This window comes from Mobula birostris, chromosome 10 (genome assembly GCF_030028105.1).
Source record: "Mobula birostris isolate sMobBir1 chromosome 10, sMobBir1.hap1, whole genome shotgun sequence".
Lineage (NCBI taxonomy): Eukaryota > Metazoa > Chordata > Chondrichthyes > Myliobatiformes > Myliobatidae > Mobula > Mobula birostris.
In genome coordinates this window covers 95,692,236-95,709,395 of record NC_092379.1, presented here as the reverse complement: position 1 = coordinate 95,709,395, position 17,160 = coordinate 95,692,236, and the positions used below count along the sequence as shown (strand labels likewise).

At 41.1% G+C, this 17,160-nt stretch overlaps 1 protein-coding gene across 4 annotated transcripts in view; it reads left to right on the top strand.

Annotated features, from left to right (window-relative positions):
- LOC140204180 (lectin-like) overlaps positions 1–17,160 on the top strand; it is a 138,242-nt gene that overhangs the window by 106,798 nt on the left and 14,284 nt on the right. The window contains exon 2 of one of the 4 annotated variants that reach the window (XM_072270643.1): positions 1,841–3,243. The exons of the other annotated variants lie outside the window; for them this stretch is intronic. The gene's annotated coding sequence lies outside the window, so the exon portion shown is untranslated. The remainder of the gene's footprint in view (positions 1–1,840; positions 3,244–17,160) is intronic. 4 annotated transcript variants of the gene reach the window in all.

The following is a 17,160-nucleotide window of genomic DNA, read 5'->3' as shown; positions in this document are numbered from 1 at the left end:
AGGTACGTCGTCTGCTGAAGGCTAGATCTGTGGCATTCAACTCCGGCAACCCAGGCCTGTACCAGAAAACCAGGTATGATTTGCGGAGAGCTACTTCAAGGGTGAGGGGACAATTTCAAATGAGGTTGGAGACGATATCAGATGCACAACAACTCTGGCAGTGCTTGCAAGACATTACTTCCTACAAAGCGAAACTCAATATTATGAATGGCAGCGATACTTCACTACCAGATGAACTCAACGCGTCCTATGCATGCTTTGAAAGGGAGAACACAACTACAGCTGTGAAGATCCCTGCTGCACCTGATGACTCTGTGATCTCTGTCTCAGAGGCTGATGTTAGACTGTCTTTAAAGAGAGTGAACCCTCGCAAGGCAGAAGGTCCCGATGGAGTACCTGGTAAGGCTCTGAAAACCTGTGTCAACCAACAGCAGGAGTATTCAAGGACATTTTCAACCTCTCACTGCTACGGGCAGAAGTTCCCATTTGCTTCAAAAAGGCAACAATTATGCCAGTGCCAAAGGAGAATAATGTGGGCTGCCTTAACGACTCTCGCCTGGTAGCACTCACATTGAGAGTGATGAAATGCTTTGAGAGGTTGGTTATGGCTAGACTGAACTCCTGCCTCAGAAAAGACTTGGGCCCATTGCAGTTTGCCTATCGTCACAATAGGTCAATGACAGATGCAATCTCCATGGCTCTCCACACGGCTTTAGACCACCTAGACAACACAAGCATCAGGATGCTGTTCATCGACTATAGCTCAGCATTTAATACCATCATTCCCACAATCCTGATTGAGAAGTTGAAGAACCTGGGCCTTTGTACCTCCCTCTGTAATTGGATCCCCGACTTCCTAAACAGAAGACCACAGTCTGTGCAGATTGGTGATAACATATCCTCTTCGCTGACGATCAACACTGGCACACCTCAAGGTGCTTAGCCCACTGCTCTACTCTCTGTATACACATGACTGTGTGGCTAGGCATAACTCAAATCCCATCTATAAATTTGCTGACGATACAACCATTGTTGGTAGAATCTCAGGTGGTTACAAGAGGGCGTACAGGAGTGAGATATGCCAACTCATGGAGTGGTGCCGCAGCAACAACCTGGCACTCAACGTCAGTAAGATGAAAGACCTGATTGTGGACTTCAGGAAGGGTAAGATGAAGGAACACATACCAATCCTCATAGAGAGATCAGAAGTGGAGAGAGTGAGCAGCTTCAAGTTCCTGGGTGTCAAGATCTCTGAGGATCTAACCTGGTCCCAACATACTGAAGTAGTCATAAAGAGGGCAAGACAGCAGCTATATTTTATTCAGAGTTTGAAGAAATTTGGCAAGTCTCAAATACACTCAAAAACTTCCATAGTTGTACTGTGGAGAGCATTCTGACAGACTGCATCACTGTCTGGTATGGAGGGGCTACTGCACAGGATCGAAAGAAGCTGCAGAAGGTTGTATATCTAGTCAGCTCCATCTTGGACACTAGCCTACAAAGTACCCAGGACATCTTTAGGGAGTGGTGTCTCAGAAAGGCAGCGTCCATTATTAAGGACCTCCAGCACCCAGGGCATGCCCTTTTCTCACTGTTACCATCAGGTAGAAGGTACAGAAGCCTGAAGGCACACACTCAGTGATTCAGGAACAGCTTCTTCCCCTCTGCCAACCAATTCCTAAATGGACATTGAAGCTTTGAACACTACCTCACTTTTTTAATATACAGTATTTCTGTTTTTGCACGTTTTAAAAAAATCTATTCAATATACGTAATTGATTTACTTGTTTATTTATTATCATGTTTTATTTTATTTATTTATTTTTTCTCTCTCTGCTAGATTATGTATTGCATTGAACTGCTGCTGCCAAGTTAACAAATTTCACGTCACATGCTGGTGATAATAAACCTGATTCTGAACTCTGATCCTGTACTTATCAACTGGCTGGAGTGTTCATTGAAATCTTTAATCTCTCACTTCGGCAGTGTAACGTACCCACCTGCTTCAGGCAGGCTTCAATTGTACTGGTGCCTGAGAAGAATATAGTAACCTGCCTCAATGACTGCTATTCAGTAGCATTTTCACGAGGCGTTTTGAAAGGCTGGTGATGAAACATATTAACTCCTGCCCGAGAAGCAACTTGGATCCACTCCAGTTTGCCTACTGACACAGCAACTCCACTGCAGATGCCATGTCAATGGCTCTTCGGTCAACTCTGGAACATCGGGACAGCAAAGATGCATAAATTAGGATGCTCTTTATTGACGACTGCTCAGCGTTCAATACTATCATCCCCTCAAAACTAGTCAATAATCTTCCAGACCAGGCAGCATCTCTAGGAAGAGGTACAGTCGACGTTTCAGGCCGAGACCCTTCGTCAGGACTAACTGAAGGAAGAGCTAGTAAGAGATTTGAAAGTGGGAGTAAGAGATTTCTCTTCCTAGAGATGCTGCCTGGCCTGTTGAGTTCACCAGCAACTTTGATGTGTGCTGCTTGAATTTCCAACATCTGCAGAATTCCTCGTGTTTGCAATCATCTTCCAGACCTTGGCCTTAATCCCTCCTTGTGCAATTGGATCTTCGATTACCAGACTTGCTGATCCCTGTCAGTTCCGATTGGCAACAACATCTCCTCCACAATTTCCATCAGGCCGAATAAAGGAGATGATGAAGTAGCATGTGGGAGGGAGATTGCAAATATGGCGGAGTGGTGCTACAAAAACAATCGCTTATTCAATGTAAGACCAAAGAGCTGATTATTGATCAATTCCTTGGTATTATCATTCAGAAGACTTGTCCTGGGGCCAGCATGTAAGGGAAATTCTGAAGAAAGCATATCGGCATCTTTACTTCCTAAGAAGTAAAACATCTAAAACTTTGACAAACTTCTATATTTGTGTGGCAAAGAGTATATTGACTGGCTGCATCACAGCTTGGTATGGAACACCAATGCCCAAGAATGGAAAATTCTGCAAAAAGTAGTGGGGACAACCCATGGCCCTCACCATTGAGCACATCTGTAGGGGATTCTGGCGCAGGAAGGCAGTACCCATTATCAGGGACCCCTACCACCCAGGTCATGTGCTCTTCTGACTGCTGCCATCAGGAAGAAGCTACAGGAGCCTCAGGACTCGCACAATCAGATACAGGAACAGTTATTATCCTACAAACATCAGGCTCTCGAACCAAAGGAGATAACCTCATTCAAGTTCACTTGCGCCATCACTGAACTGTTCCCACAATGTAAGGATGCACTTTCAATGACTCTTCATCCCATGTTCTCGATAATTATTGCTTATTTAGTTATTATTATTATGGTTTCTTTTGCATTTTATACGTTTGACATCTTAAAGTTGTTAGTACTTTATTGTGTATTTTCGATAATATTTTTGTGTTAACCACCTGGTCCTGTATTGCCACAGGAACCCCTCTGTTTCTGGGAAGAGGTCTTCAACTCTGAGCCAGACATCTGCACTTCTTTGTTGGTGTCTCATCTGTTAAGGTCATGGGATGTCTTCCATGGAGAGTCTTGCTCTTCCATTGGTTAATTTTCTCTTCTATAGCAATAATTTCTTTATTTTTCTGGGTTGTGCTTCCATTTTTAGTGGTGTGTACTTCTTATCAGAATTCAATATACTTCCATAGAGTGCTGAATTGTGTTTTAGTTGATGATAATATATCTTTGAAGTTTTATATAACTGTTGTGTAAATTCTTTATGTCTGTTATTCCTCTTCCACCTTCTATCCTAGGTAGTGTTAATCTGGAGCATTCAAGTGTTTTATAAAATTTGTCATTTAAGTTCTTTTTTTCTTGTAAATTTTCCAAATTAGCTTCAAGATATGACAAAAGAATATGTTAATACGGGTATAGCAAAAGTGTTTATTGCCTTTATTATCCAGTGCCTATAAAAAGTATTCATCCCCCCTGGAAGTTTTCATGTTTTATTGTTTTACAACACTGAATCACAGTGGATTTAATTTGGATCATGGGTTTGTGCATTTGGTAACTGTCCTCTTCAGGGTGCAAGTTTGGGCGGGGTGATTTGAAGAACTGGCTGTTGCCCATGCACGTCACTTCTCCTCCCCCACCACTCCCCCCCCCCCATGGCAGTGGAAGTCTTAAGGGGGCAATAAAGATAAAGGAGGTGGTGGGAGGCTGTGCTCAGTAGCAAGGGGGCAGCTAAGGATAACAGGCTTAATTTACGAATTAAGTTACTTATTAGAAACATTTCATACTCAGTGCTTCATAAATATTACAATGATATCAAAATCATTTCATCTTTTGCTAACCCTCCATCAGCATAGACTTCGGTCAAAGCAAGTTGTGATTGTTGAAAAGAAATGTGACACTTCTGTATTAGGCATATCACAAGAACTTCAAATGAAAAAAATCGTGCCACTTCTGGGCCCAGCCCACACGTTATTGCCATTCACTACTGTAGTAGAGTGTTAGCTAGTATGATTCACATACTCCAATCATGCTGTGACGCTGTTCCTGTGAATTAGGTATAGCAGTCAATGGAAATTGCCCTTTCAAATGTTCTTGACCACATTTCTCTAGCCCACAGCCCAAGCAAGATATCACTGCCTCACTTTATGTACCTTCAGGCAGACAGTCAGGTCTTGCCTGAGCTATAATGATGTGATAACTTTCCCATTTATTGATGGAAGTGTTTGAGGATGTGCTTAAACAAAAGGTCATTGACTGCGGTTGTTAATCCATAATGAAAAAAAGCAGAAGCAAATCAAATGAGAAAGAAGTGGTGACAGTATAGCATGGAGTATCTGAAATATGGAATTATTTCAGCATCAAGCAACTAACAGCAGCAATGTGTCTACAGTATTGCGTGAATTTTATTTCCAAACAAGGCAATGAAATCCTTCAAGCTCCTTGAACATTTGAAGATAATACAAACAAGATAAATCAAACAAGAGCTTGGCTTATTTTCAGCCATTTTGTGAAAACTTCCAGAAACAGGAAACACTTAAACATGTTTGCCAGCACTTCACAACAGAACAGTGACGGTGTGTGTGCTTCATACAACATTTCACTGCTCATTGCTAAATCTGGAAAGCCCCATACAATTGAAGAAATACTGATTCTGCCAACTGTAAGAGAGGTCTGAGTATCATTTTATGTAAGACACCAGAGCAAATAATTAAAGTGATTCTGCTCAGCAGCAACCCTGTTCAAGGATGAATAGATGAAATATCTAAGAATGTGGAAGACACATTGTGCAACATTCCTGGGACAACAAAATTTGCACTGCAGTTGGGTGAATCAACTTTGCCAGGAAAAGAATCTTTGTTCCTTGGCTATGATCACATCATAAAAGATGAAAACATATTTCAAGAGTTTTTACTTACAAGGGGAAAAGAAACAGATATGAAAGGGAAGTCACTATTTTGGACTGCTGAACAATTTTTAAGAGAAGGACATTCCAATCCCTAACAATCTTGCTTGTGCAACAGATGGGGCACCGCAAATGACAGGACAATACCATGGAATTATTACTATCTTGGGGGAAAAAAAACTCTACCTAACATATTTACCATTCACTGTGTAACTCACAGAAAACATCCTGTCACTAAAAACCTAAGTGAACAGTTGCACAAATCATTACATACTGTTATCACAGTGGTAAATAAAATCAAGTCCCTCAATTCTCACTATTTTGAAAGCTTTGCATTGAGGATGATGAACAGTTTGAATGTTTTCTATTGCATGCAGAAGTCGGATGGCTCTCAAGAGGAAACTGCCTGGGTTGCTTTTGAAGCTGTGATAAATGTCTTTGAAGACTTGAATGCTTCATTTTACCAGCAGGTCATGAATATTAGGCACAATATTGCTTATTTGTCAGAATTATTTGCAAAGTTTAATGAAATCAATCTTCAATTGCAAGGAAATTACAGTGCCTATAAAAAGTATTCACATCCCCCCTCCCCCACTTAGAAGTTTTCATGTTTTATTGTTTTATAACAGTGACTCACAGTGGATTTAATTTGGCTTTTTTGACACTGATTATCAGAAAAAGACTCTCATGTCAAAGTGAAAACAGATTTCTACAAAGTGATCCAAATTAATTACAAATATAAAACGCAAAATAATTGATTGCCTAAGTATTCACTCCCTTTTAATATATCACACCAAATCATCACTGCTTCTGCTTGGACTGCGCAAGCACTGCCAGACGGCTGTTATAACGCGCAGTCGGTGTGAAGAACGGCGTGGGAGTTAAATTGTAAAGTCAGCTTTTTTGACTAGATCCCTAAATCGATTTGATTGAGTTTATCTTTAAAAATATTAATGTCAGAAATACCGCGCAGGTCTGGCTGCGGAAGATTCCACTCTCTTGTTGATCTTGGGTAGAGGGAGTACTGGTAGCAAATCTTATTGAATAAAGGAGTTTCCAATATGTGAGGCCCAGTTTGCTGTTGACGAATTTGGATGTTTAATGGAGTGATGTTGTGAACTTCTTTGAAAATGAAAATTAACCGTAGTTTAATACATCCATTTTCAAGTGGTTCTCATTGAAGGTTAGAGAGCATGTTGGTGACACTGGGTTTCCTGCTGTAATCATTTAACACAAAGCGAGCAGCATGGCGTTGGATTTTTTCGATGACCTTCTTATTGTTAGATGATGGGGATCCCATGTGGCCACGCAATACTCAAGCTTTGGACGGTCGAGTGTCTTATATGCCATGTGCTTGACGGATTTACTACATGAGTGGAGGTTTCTTCTCAGGATACCCTGCATTTTATTTGCTTTGGCTGTAATCTGATTGATGTGGCATACCCAGTTAAGATCCTTGCTAATTTCAGCACCAAGATATGGGTGGTGGGTGACTGTTTCAAGAATCTGTCCATTCATGTCATATGTCATGTTGATTGGTTTAACTTTGTGACTGACATGCATAGCATAACACTTAGATGAGTTGAAGGACATTTGCCATTGAGACTCCCATTGACATAATGAATCAATATCGTTTTGCAGCCTCTGAGCATCTTGGTCATTTTTTTATCTCACGGTAGATTATGACTTTGGACTTGACTATATTTGGCAAGTCGTTGATGTAAATGAGAAAAAGTAAGGGTCCCAACATGGTCCCCTGGGGCACTTTGGATGTTACTGAAGATCCAGGGGACTCTGCCCCCTCAAGAAGCACACGTTGCTGTCTGTTGGTGAGGAATATGTTTAACCAATATAGAAGGCTGTTGTTAATGGCCACATGTTCAAGCTTACGTAGCAATCTCTGGTGGGGGACCATGTCAAATGCCTTACTGAAGTCAAGTATGATCAAGTCTGCTTGGCTTCTAATGTCAAGGATCTTTGCTAAGTCATTGATCAACCCTGTAAGTTGCGTGTCACAAGATCTGCCCTGTCGGAATCTATGTTGATGCTGAGTAAGAACATTTTGTCACATTATGGACGGTGAATAATATGTTCAAGAACTTTACAAGGGATGGAAGTGAGTGAAACCAGTCTGTAATTTCCCGGGTTTGTACGCTCACCCTTCTTATAAATTGGAAAGGCATTCGCTGTCAACCAATCATCCGGTGATGTCCCAGTATCAATAGACTTCTGGAATATCTTTTGCAAAACGGGAGCTAGACTGGAAGCACAACTCTTTAGAATCATAGCTGGTATTTGATCAGATCCTGGTGCTTCCTTAGGCTGTAATTCTGCGAGAAGCTTCTTAACACCTGTTGCAGTTATAATCTGAAATAATCAGAGATCTGGCAAGTCTGGGGTATTTGCGGGGATCTAAAGTGGGGAGTTCATTCAGATTTTCCCTTGTAAACACAGAGCAAAACTGCTGGTTAAGTGCTTGTGCTTTGTCTGCAGCAAGAGACACAACACAGCCCCTTTATGAGAGAGAAGAAATTCCAAAAACTTCTTGCCTTGTAGACTTAATAAAGCACCAGAAGGATTTGGTGTTGTCACTCTTTAAACTCTCACCTATTACCTCATTAACATACCGATGGTGAGCTTTCCTGATGTTTCTATCAGTAAGTCAGCGCAAGGATTTAAACTTTTGCCAGTCTTCACTATGACCGGATTTCCTCGCTTTATTATAGAGTCTTTGCTTTCTGCGTATCGCACGCCAGGTGGACTGGTTTACCCATGGTAAGTTGAACTTGGAAGAGCTCATTTTAGAGGGGAGATACTTGTTAATTGCTGTTTGAAGGACCTCTTGGAAGTCAGACCAAAGAGTATTAATACTAAATATACCTTAGATAGTGACTGGTCGAAATCCCACTAAAATCTGCTTTCCTATACAGAAGTATTTTCCTTTTGGGGGGTTTAATTAATTTCACAGTAAATTTTGCATTCACTACAAAACATCATGGTCACTAATCCCTGCAGTGACATGGTGATTCAGAACTAAAGCTGGATTTGACACAAAACATAAGTCTAGTATGTTACTTTCTCTAGTTGAATCCATAACAATTTGTGCCAAATTAAAATCAGGTACAATGTCAAGCATTAGTTTACTGACTGCTACATAGCTGCCCCCTTGGCGTATAATACCGCTGTCCCAATCTACACTAGGCAAATTAAAATCTCCAAGAAGCCAAATAGATGCTGATTGAGGGATTGTGTTCAGAGCCAAATTCAGTTCCTTTAAATAGTCAACATCAAATGATGGAGGGCGATAGAATGCTCCAACTTACACCGGTTTTAGACCTTTAACATGAATACTAATCCACTTTATTTCACAATTTGAACCTAGGGTATTTTTTTCAGTAGCTATGTGAGTATTTTTCACTGCAATAAACACTCCACCATGGGAGCTAGATTTCCTGTCTTTCCTAAAAACCTGGAAGTAGGGGAGAAAGATTTCTCCCAAAGCAATGTCGTTGTTGAGCCATGACTCAGTACCAACTACTATGCCAGGGTTTCCATTGTCAATCAAGGCTTGAAAGTTAGCTTCCTTTGCTCTCAAGCTCTGACAATTCATGTTCATAATTTTTAAAGTCTTAAACTTCCGCCGGTTGCACGTCTTTATAGGTCTACGACTCTTCCCTTTAATTTTAAAGTATAGTGTGGATGCCTTGTTAGGGGATCCAATATCTGGGGGGACATTTAAGTCCAACTCTAACTCTGAGGGATCTGAGGGCTGAGATGCAAGTAAACTGAATCTACTATCAGTTTCAATATTATCAACAGTGAAGAGGGAAGAATAGAAATTGGCGAGACCACAGTTACAACAGGTCCAGGAGTAAGATGGATGCTCTACTAAAATCTTATAAATCTGTACATTCATTTCAATGCATGCACAATGAAACCAAAAATTACAAGTTTCACACTCAGTTGCTTGTTGCCCATCCTTTGCAACTTTGTTACAAACCGTACAAGGGAATTTTGGCTGATACGGCCCTGGATTTAAATTAACATCATTTGCAAGAACGAATATAAAAAGCGCATAAGTCTTTGGTCTAGAAGCATAAGTCTTTGGTGCGGCCAACTGGTTTTAGAAGTCACATAACTAGTTAAATAGAGATCTGTTTTTGGAGACCTGTGTGCAGTCAAGGTGTCTCAATTGATTGTAGAAAAATACAGCTGTATCTGAAAAGTCCAACTGCTGGTGAGTCAGTATCCTGGCAAAAACTACACCATGAACACAAAAGAACACTCCAAGCAACCCTGCAAAAAGGTTATCGAAAAGCACCAGTCAGGAGATGGATTCGAGAGAATTTCCAAGTCACTGAATATCACTTGGAGTACAGGTAAGTTAATCATTAAGAAATGGAAAGAATATGGCACAGCTGTAAATCTGCCTAGAGCAGGCCATCCTCAGAAACTGAGTGAGCGTGCAAGAAAGGGACTCGTGAGGGAGGCCACCAAGAGACCTATGACAACTTTGGAGGAGCTACAAGCTTCAGTGGCTGCGATGGGTGAGACTGCCATAAAACCTCTGTTGCTGGGTGCTTCACCAGTCTCAGCTTTATGGGAGAGCGGCAAAGAGAAAGCCATCATTGGGGAAAAAGAAAATTCACATGAAATCTTGGCTAGAGTTTGTCAGAAGGCATGTGGGAGACTCTAAAGTCAGCTGGAGGAAGGTTCTATAGTCTGATGAAATCAAAATTGAGCTTTTTGGCCATCAGACTACATGCTATGTTCAGTGTAAGCCAAGCACTAAACCTCATCAAAAACAACATCCCTATCATGAAGCATGGGGGTGCCTGCATCATGCTGTGGAGATGCTTCACTGCAGCAAGCCCTGGAAGACTTGTGAAGGTAGAGGGTAAGATGAGTACAGCAAAATACAGGGAAATCCTGGAGGAAGACTTCTTGCAGTCTACAAGACAATTGCAACTTGAGAAAAGATCTGCTTTCCAGCAAGACGATGACCCCAAGTATAAAGCCTAAGCTCCACAGGATTGGCTTAAAAACAATGAAGTTAATGTCCTGGAGAGGCCGTCTATATTATTATTATTTCCTTTTTTTGTATTTACACAGTTTGTTGTCTTTTGCATACTTTGTTGCCTGTTAGTGTGGTCTTTCATTGATTCCTTATGGTTATTGGATTTACTGAGTATGCCCACAAAAAGATGAACTCTGACAGTCTTTACTCATTCTTCAATTACATTTTACTTACTTGTGCACAGAAGAACAGACTGGCCCTTTTCACCACACTGTTCGAATGAATGAAGAAATGGCATTGTATACATAAGTTCTGCTTCATCCTGGACAACAGACCAAACCAGTTCCCCTCCACTGCACCCTCCTCCATCTGGCGGAGCTGATCCTCTCACTCAACAATTTTTCTTTTGTTTCCTCCCACTCTCTCCAAATCAAAGGTGTAGCTATGAACACTCGTATGAGTCCCAGTTATGGCTGCCTTTTTGTTGTCTATGTGGTACAGCCCATATTCTAAGCCTACACTGATGATGTTCCCCAACTCTTTATATTCTACATTGATGACTGTATTTGGTGCTGCTTCCTTTACCCATGCTAAGCTCATCAATTTCATCAACTTTTCCTCCAACTGACACCTTTCTTCCCTGTGACACACACTGCTACTTGCAAAATTGCTATTCCCTTTTCTCAATTTGTCTGTCTACACCACATCTGCTTTCAGATTGAGGCCTTCCATTTTATTGTATACGAGATGTCCACCTTCTTCAAAGAGCAGTTTTTCCCGTTCCACCAAGAAGGAGGCTATCTTCATCTGCATCTCCTCCATTTCCGCATCTCTGCGCTCAGTCTGCCCTCCTGTCACCATAACGGGGATAGGGTCCTAGCACCCCATGAGCTTCTGTATCCAGTACACCATTCTCCACAATTTCTGCCATCTACAACAGAATCCTAACACTAAGCATATTTTCCCTCTCCCTGCAACCACTCTTCACTTTCCACAGGGATTGCTGTCTACATGACTCCCTTGTTCACTCTTCCCTCTTCACTGTTCTTATTCCTGCAAGCAGGATAATTGCTATACCTACCCCTAAGCCTTCTCCCTTATCACCATTCAGGGCCCCAAACAGTCCGAAGTGAGATGACACTTCACCTGTGAGACATTCAGGGTAACCTACTGCATCCAGTGTTCCCAATGCAGCATTCATTGACTGGAGGAACCGCTTCATCTCGCACCTTCGCACTACCACTACAAAAGATGAGATTTCCTGATGGCCAACTATTTCAATTTGACCTCCCATTCCCATTCTGCCATTTTGGTTCCTGTACTCCTCTACTACCATGATGTGGCCACACTCAGGCTACAGGAGCAACATCACACATTCCAGCTTTCGACCTGATGGCATGAATATTAATTTTTCTAACTTTTTGTGCTTTTCTTCCCCCCCTCCTTCTCTCTTTTTCCATTCCACATTCTGTTTCGCTTTCACTGCTTCTTTTCACTTCCCTCCGGAACTTCTCATTTTTTTTTCTTCTATGATCTATTGCCCTCTCAGGTTCCTTCTTCAGCCCTTTACGTCTTCCACCTATCACTTTCCAGGTTCTTACTTCATTCCCCCTCTTGCACCCATCTACCAACCTTCCCCCTCACCTGGTTTCAAATATCACCTCCAGTTTGTACTCATTCCCATCCCCTTGCTTTCTTCTGGCTTCCTACCTCTTCCTTTCATTCCTGATGAAGGTTCTTGGCCTGAATGTCAACTGTTTATTTCCTTCTGAAGATGCTGCCTGACTGCTGAGTTCCTCCAACATTTTGTGTGTTGCTCCTATACCACTTACAGCATGATTCATATTCTGAATCAGTTTTATTATTCTAATTGTTTTTGCTGGTTAATTTGCTGTGCCTTGGGAATTTTCATCCACCATGCCAAAATGGTGGCTCAGTCATGATGTGAGAAGAGCTGCGGCCTGTCAACTCCAGCAACCCAAGTTGCAGTCAGGTAGAGTTTACACTTCTTTCTTTCGGATGTATAGGGTCTCCTCAGCTGTTCTGGTTAGCAATTTAATTGCCCGATGTAAACTGGCCCAACTGAGTGGTAGAAACATATGGAATTTGAGAGGAACGTGAGGAAAATAAAATGGCATTAGTGTAGGATTGCTGTAAAATATGCGTGTGATGTATGGTGTCGTCTGTGCATGCCACTGGCCTATTGTTGTATACAGTAACTCTCTTATCTATGGAAAAATAACTTCATTCAGCGTACCTTCAGGACTGCAAAATATGAGGAATAAAATCTGAGAAAAGGAATAAAACCCTTGTGGTGGAGATAAAGAGGCTTGTTCTGCAGCAAGCTAAAATATTATCTCTGGATATCTAAAACAGTGAACTGTCTTTTATTCCGTAGCTCAATACCAGTAAAGGAACATTCAATGTCATCCTTCTACCTTCAGTACATATTTATGATGATTCTGACAATTATCATCATGATTTATGTTAGGTAAGCTTCATTACACTGTTACATTGTGGCTCCCATGGAAAGGAGCAAATGCAAAGCTTCATTCATTATTAGTAACACCTTGCTTACTTGAAAGCTAGACTAGGGCATTACATATAAATACATCTGACACTGTCGATATTATAAATTAAACCAAGCAAAGCTCTGCCTCCAACATTAAAATATATTTTTTTCTACCTCAAAGTTGCACATCAATATTCTCCACAAAATCCATGATCACTTCACTTTTCTTCCAAATATGTAAATTTTGAAAATATTCCTTGAATTTCACATTGCTGAAGCTTGATTGAGACGAGAACATCCGAATCAGGTTTATTATCACAGGCATGTGATGTGAAGTTTGTTAACTTAGCAGCAGCAGTTCAATGTAACACATAATATAGAAGAAGAAAAAAACAAATAAGTCAATTACAGTATACATATATTGAATAGATTAAAAATCATGAAATAATATATATATTAAATATATATTATTTAATATATATATATATTAAAAGTGAGGTAACGTTCAAAGGTTCAATGTCCATTCAGGAATTGGATGGCAGAGGGAAAGAAGCTGTTCCTGAATTGCTGAGTGAGTGCCTTTTGGCTTCTGTACCTCTTACCTGATGGTAACAGTGAGAAAAGGGCATGCCCTGGGTGCTGGAGGTCCTTAATAATGGACCCTGCCTTTCTGAGACACTGCTCCTTGAAGATGCCCTGGGTACTTTGTAGGCTAGTGCCCAAGATGGAGCCAGCTAGATTTACAACCCTCTGCAGCTTCTTTTGGTCCTGTGCAGTAGCCCCTCCATGCCAGACAGTGATGCAGACTGTTAGAATGCTCTTTACGGTACATCTATAGAAGTTTTTGAGTGTTTTTGTTGACATACCAAATCTCTTCAAACTCCTAATGAAGTATAGTCGCTGTCTTGCCTTCTTTATAACTACATCAATATGTTGGGACCAGGTTAGATCCTCAGAGATCTTGACACCCAGGAACTTGAAAATTCTCACTCTCTCTACTTCTGATTCCTCTAAGAGGATTGGTATGTGTTTCTTTGTCTTACTCTTCCTGAAGTCCATAATCAACTCTTTTGTCTTACTGATGTTGAGTGCCAGGTTGTTGCTGTGACAGCACTCCACAAGTTAGCATATCTCACTCCTGTATGCCCTCTCATCACCATCTGAGATTCTACTAACAATGGTTGTATCATCAGCAAGTTTATAGATGGTATTTGAGCTATGCCTAGCCACACAAGTCATGGGTATAGAAAGAGTAGAGCAGTGGGCTAAGCACGTACCCCTGAGGTGCACCGATGTTAATCGTCAGCGAGGAGGATATGTTATCACCAATTCACACAAATTGTGGTCTTCCAGTTAGGAAGTCAAGGATCCAGTTGCAGAGGGAGGTACAGAGGCCCAGATTCTGTAACTTCTCAACCTAAGCATATTCGATTTTGAAGGCCTTTTCATGGGGATCTGTAGAGAAAAGGCATTTTCTCATTGAAGTGTGTTCATTCTCCACAGATAAGATCCAGCCTTTCATCTTGTTTAAGATCCACAACTGGTTGTAATTATACTCTTCACATGGCAGCAATCTTTTTATGAATTTTTTTGAAAACCTACCATTCAAACAGAGCAGTCAGCTGGATATTTCATTACAGGCAGTCATGCACAGAATGTAGTTCGGGTGTTCGACTTGATTGAAATGAATGATTAAAGGTATATCATTACTGTTTACAGGTTCTCTTTGTCGAGCTTCCATAGAGCAGCACCTCTTCACTTCAGCTTTACAACTACAATGAGCAAAATGCAGTATTTGAAAATTGAACTATCATGGAAACGATTGTTAAGTTGTGTTTGTATTTAACAAAAATCCTTTTCAGCACATTAGGTTTACTCAGCTGTGAAGATGCATAGAAATATTAAGCTATAAATTGGTCAAACCAGCCTGGCGATGAGAGCACAGTTGCAGCTAGAACGTTCGGTCTTTACTCCAGATTTTTTACATTTCTGACTATTTGAGAGTTATGTTTTCCATGCTGAATGCTATTTCATTAGTTTGGACTTTACTCTGCAGTTGCATTCAAGGTTAGTGCAGTATCAAGCATAATTCTGTTGAATTTCTAAGTTCTAATTGTTTCTTTCCTTACTTCCCATGTGGCAATCTTATTAGACTCCTGCACTGATGGAAAATACTTTGAGGCATCCATGTGCAGAGACTGATAGCTCAGCATTCTGACGACTGAGAATTCAGTAGGTAATAAAAATGAGACCAGCTCCAGAAAGTGCTGTGTAAGTGAACAAAGCAGATGAGTTTAGAGCCTGGATCAGCACTTGGAGCTATGATGTTGTGGCTTTTACAGAGACCTGGATGGCTCAGGGGTAGGAATGGTTACTTAGAGTGCCAGGCTTCAGATGTTTCATAAAGGACAGGGAGGGAGGCAAAAGAGGTGGGTGTGTGGTACTGCTGATCAGAGATGGTGTCACGGCTGCAGAAAAGGGGCAAGTCATTGAGGGATTGTCTACAGAGTCTCTGTGGGTGGAAGTTATAAACAGGTAGGGGTCAATAACACTACTGAGTGTTTTTTTTTTTATAGACCACCCAATTGTAACAGGGACATCAAGGATCAGATTGGGAGACAGATTCTGGAAAGGTGTAATAATAACAGGGTAGTTGTGGTGGGAGATTTTAATTTCCCAAATATTGATTGGCATCTCCTTAGAGCAAGGGGTTTAGATGGCGTGGAGTTTGTTAGGTGAGTTCAGGAAGTTTTCCTGACACAATATGTAGATAAGCCTACAAGAGGAGAGGTTGTACTTGATCTGGTATTGAGAAATGAACCTGGTCAGATGTCAAGTCTCTCACTGGGAGAGCATTTTGGAGATAGAGTTGTCATCACTAATTCCTTTACCATAGCATTGGAGAGGGATAGGAACAGACAAGTTAAGAAAGCGTTTAATTGGAGTAAGAGGAAATATGAAGCTATCAGACAGGAACTTGGAAGCATAAATTGAGAACGGATGTTCTCAGGGAAATGTACAGCGGAAATATGGCAAATGTTCAGGGAATATTTGTGTGGGGTTCTGAATAGGTACATTCCAATGAGACAGGGATAGGATGATAGGTGTACAAAGGCTGTTGAAAATCTAGCCAAGAAGAATAGAAAAGGTTACAAAAATTTCAAAAACTAGTAATGGTAGAAATCTAGAAGATTATAAGGCTAGCAGGAAAGAGATTAAGAATGAAATTAGGAAAGCCAGAAGAGCCATGAGAAGGCCTTGGTGAACAGGATTAAAGAAAGCCCCAGGGCATTCTACGAGTATGAGATGAGCAAGAGGAGAAGATGTGAGAGAATAGGACCAATCTAGTGTGATGGTGGAAAAGTGTCCATGGAACCAGAGGAGACAACAAAGGTACTTAATGAGTATTTTGCTTCAATATTCACTACACAAAAGGATTTTGGTGATTGTAGGGATGACTTACAGCAGATTCAAAAGCTTGAGCATACAGACATTAAGAAAGAGGATGTGCTGGAGCTTTTGGAAAACATTAAGTTGGATAAGTCACTGGGACCAGATGAGATGTACCCCAAACTACTGTGAAAGGCAAGGGAGGGGAGTGCTGAACCTCTGGCAATGATCTTTGCATCATCAATGGGGACGGGAGAGGTTCCATGAGATTGGAGGGTTGCAGATATTGTTCCCTTAGTCAAGAAAAGGAGCAGAGATAGCCCAGGAAATTATAGACCAATGAGTCTTACTTCAATGGTCAGTAAATTGATGGGGACAATCCTGAGAGGCATGATTTATGAACATTTTGAGAGGCATAATATGATTAGGAATAGCCAGCATGGCTTTGTCAAAGGTAGGTTGTGCCTTACAAGCCTGACTGAATTTTTTGAGGATGTGACTAAACACATTGCTGTAGGTGGAACATTAGATGTAGCGTATATTGATTTCAGCAAGGCATTTTATAAGGTACCCCATGCAAGGCTTATTGAGAAAGTAAGGAGGCATGGGATCTAAGGAGACATTGCTTTGTGGATCCAGAACTGGCTTGCCCGCAGAAGGCAAAGAGTGGTTGTAGACGGGTCACATTCTGCATGGAGGTCTGTGACTAGTGGTGTGCCTCAGAGATCTGTTCTGGGACCTCTTCTCTTCATGATTTTTATAAATGGCCTCGATGAGGAAGTGGAGGGATAGGTTAGTAAATTTGCTGATGACACAAAGGTTGGGTGTGTTGTGGATAGTGTGGAGGGCTGTCAGAGGTTACAGCAGGATGTCGATAGGATGCAAAA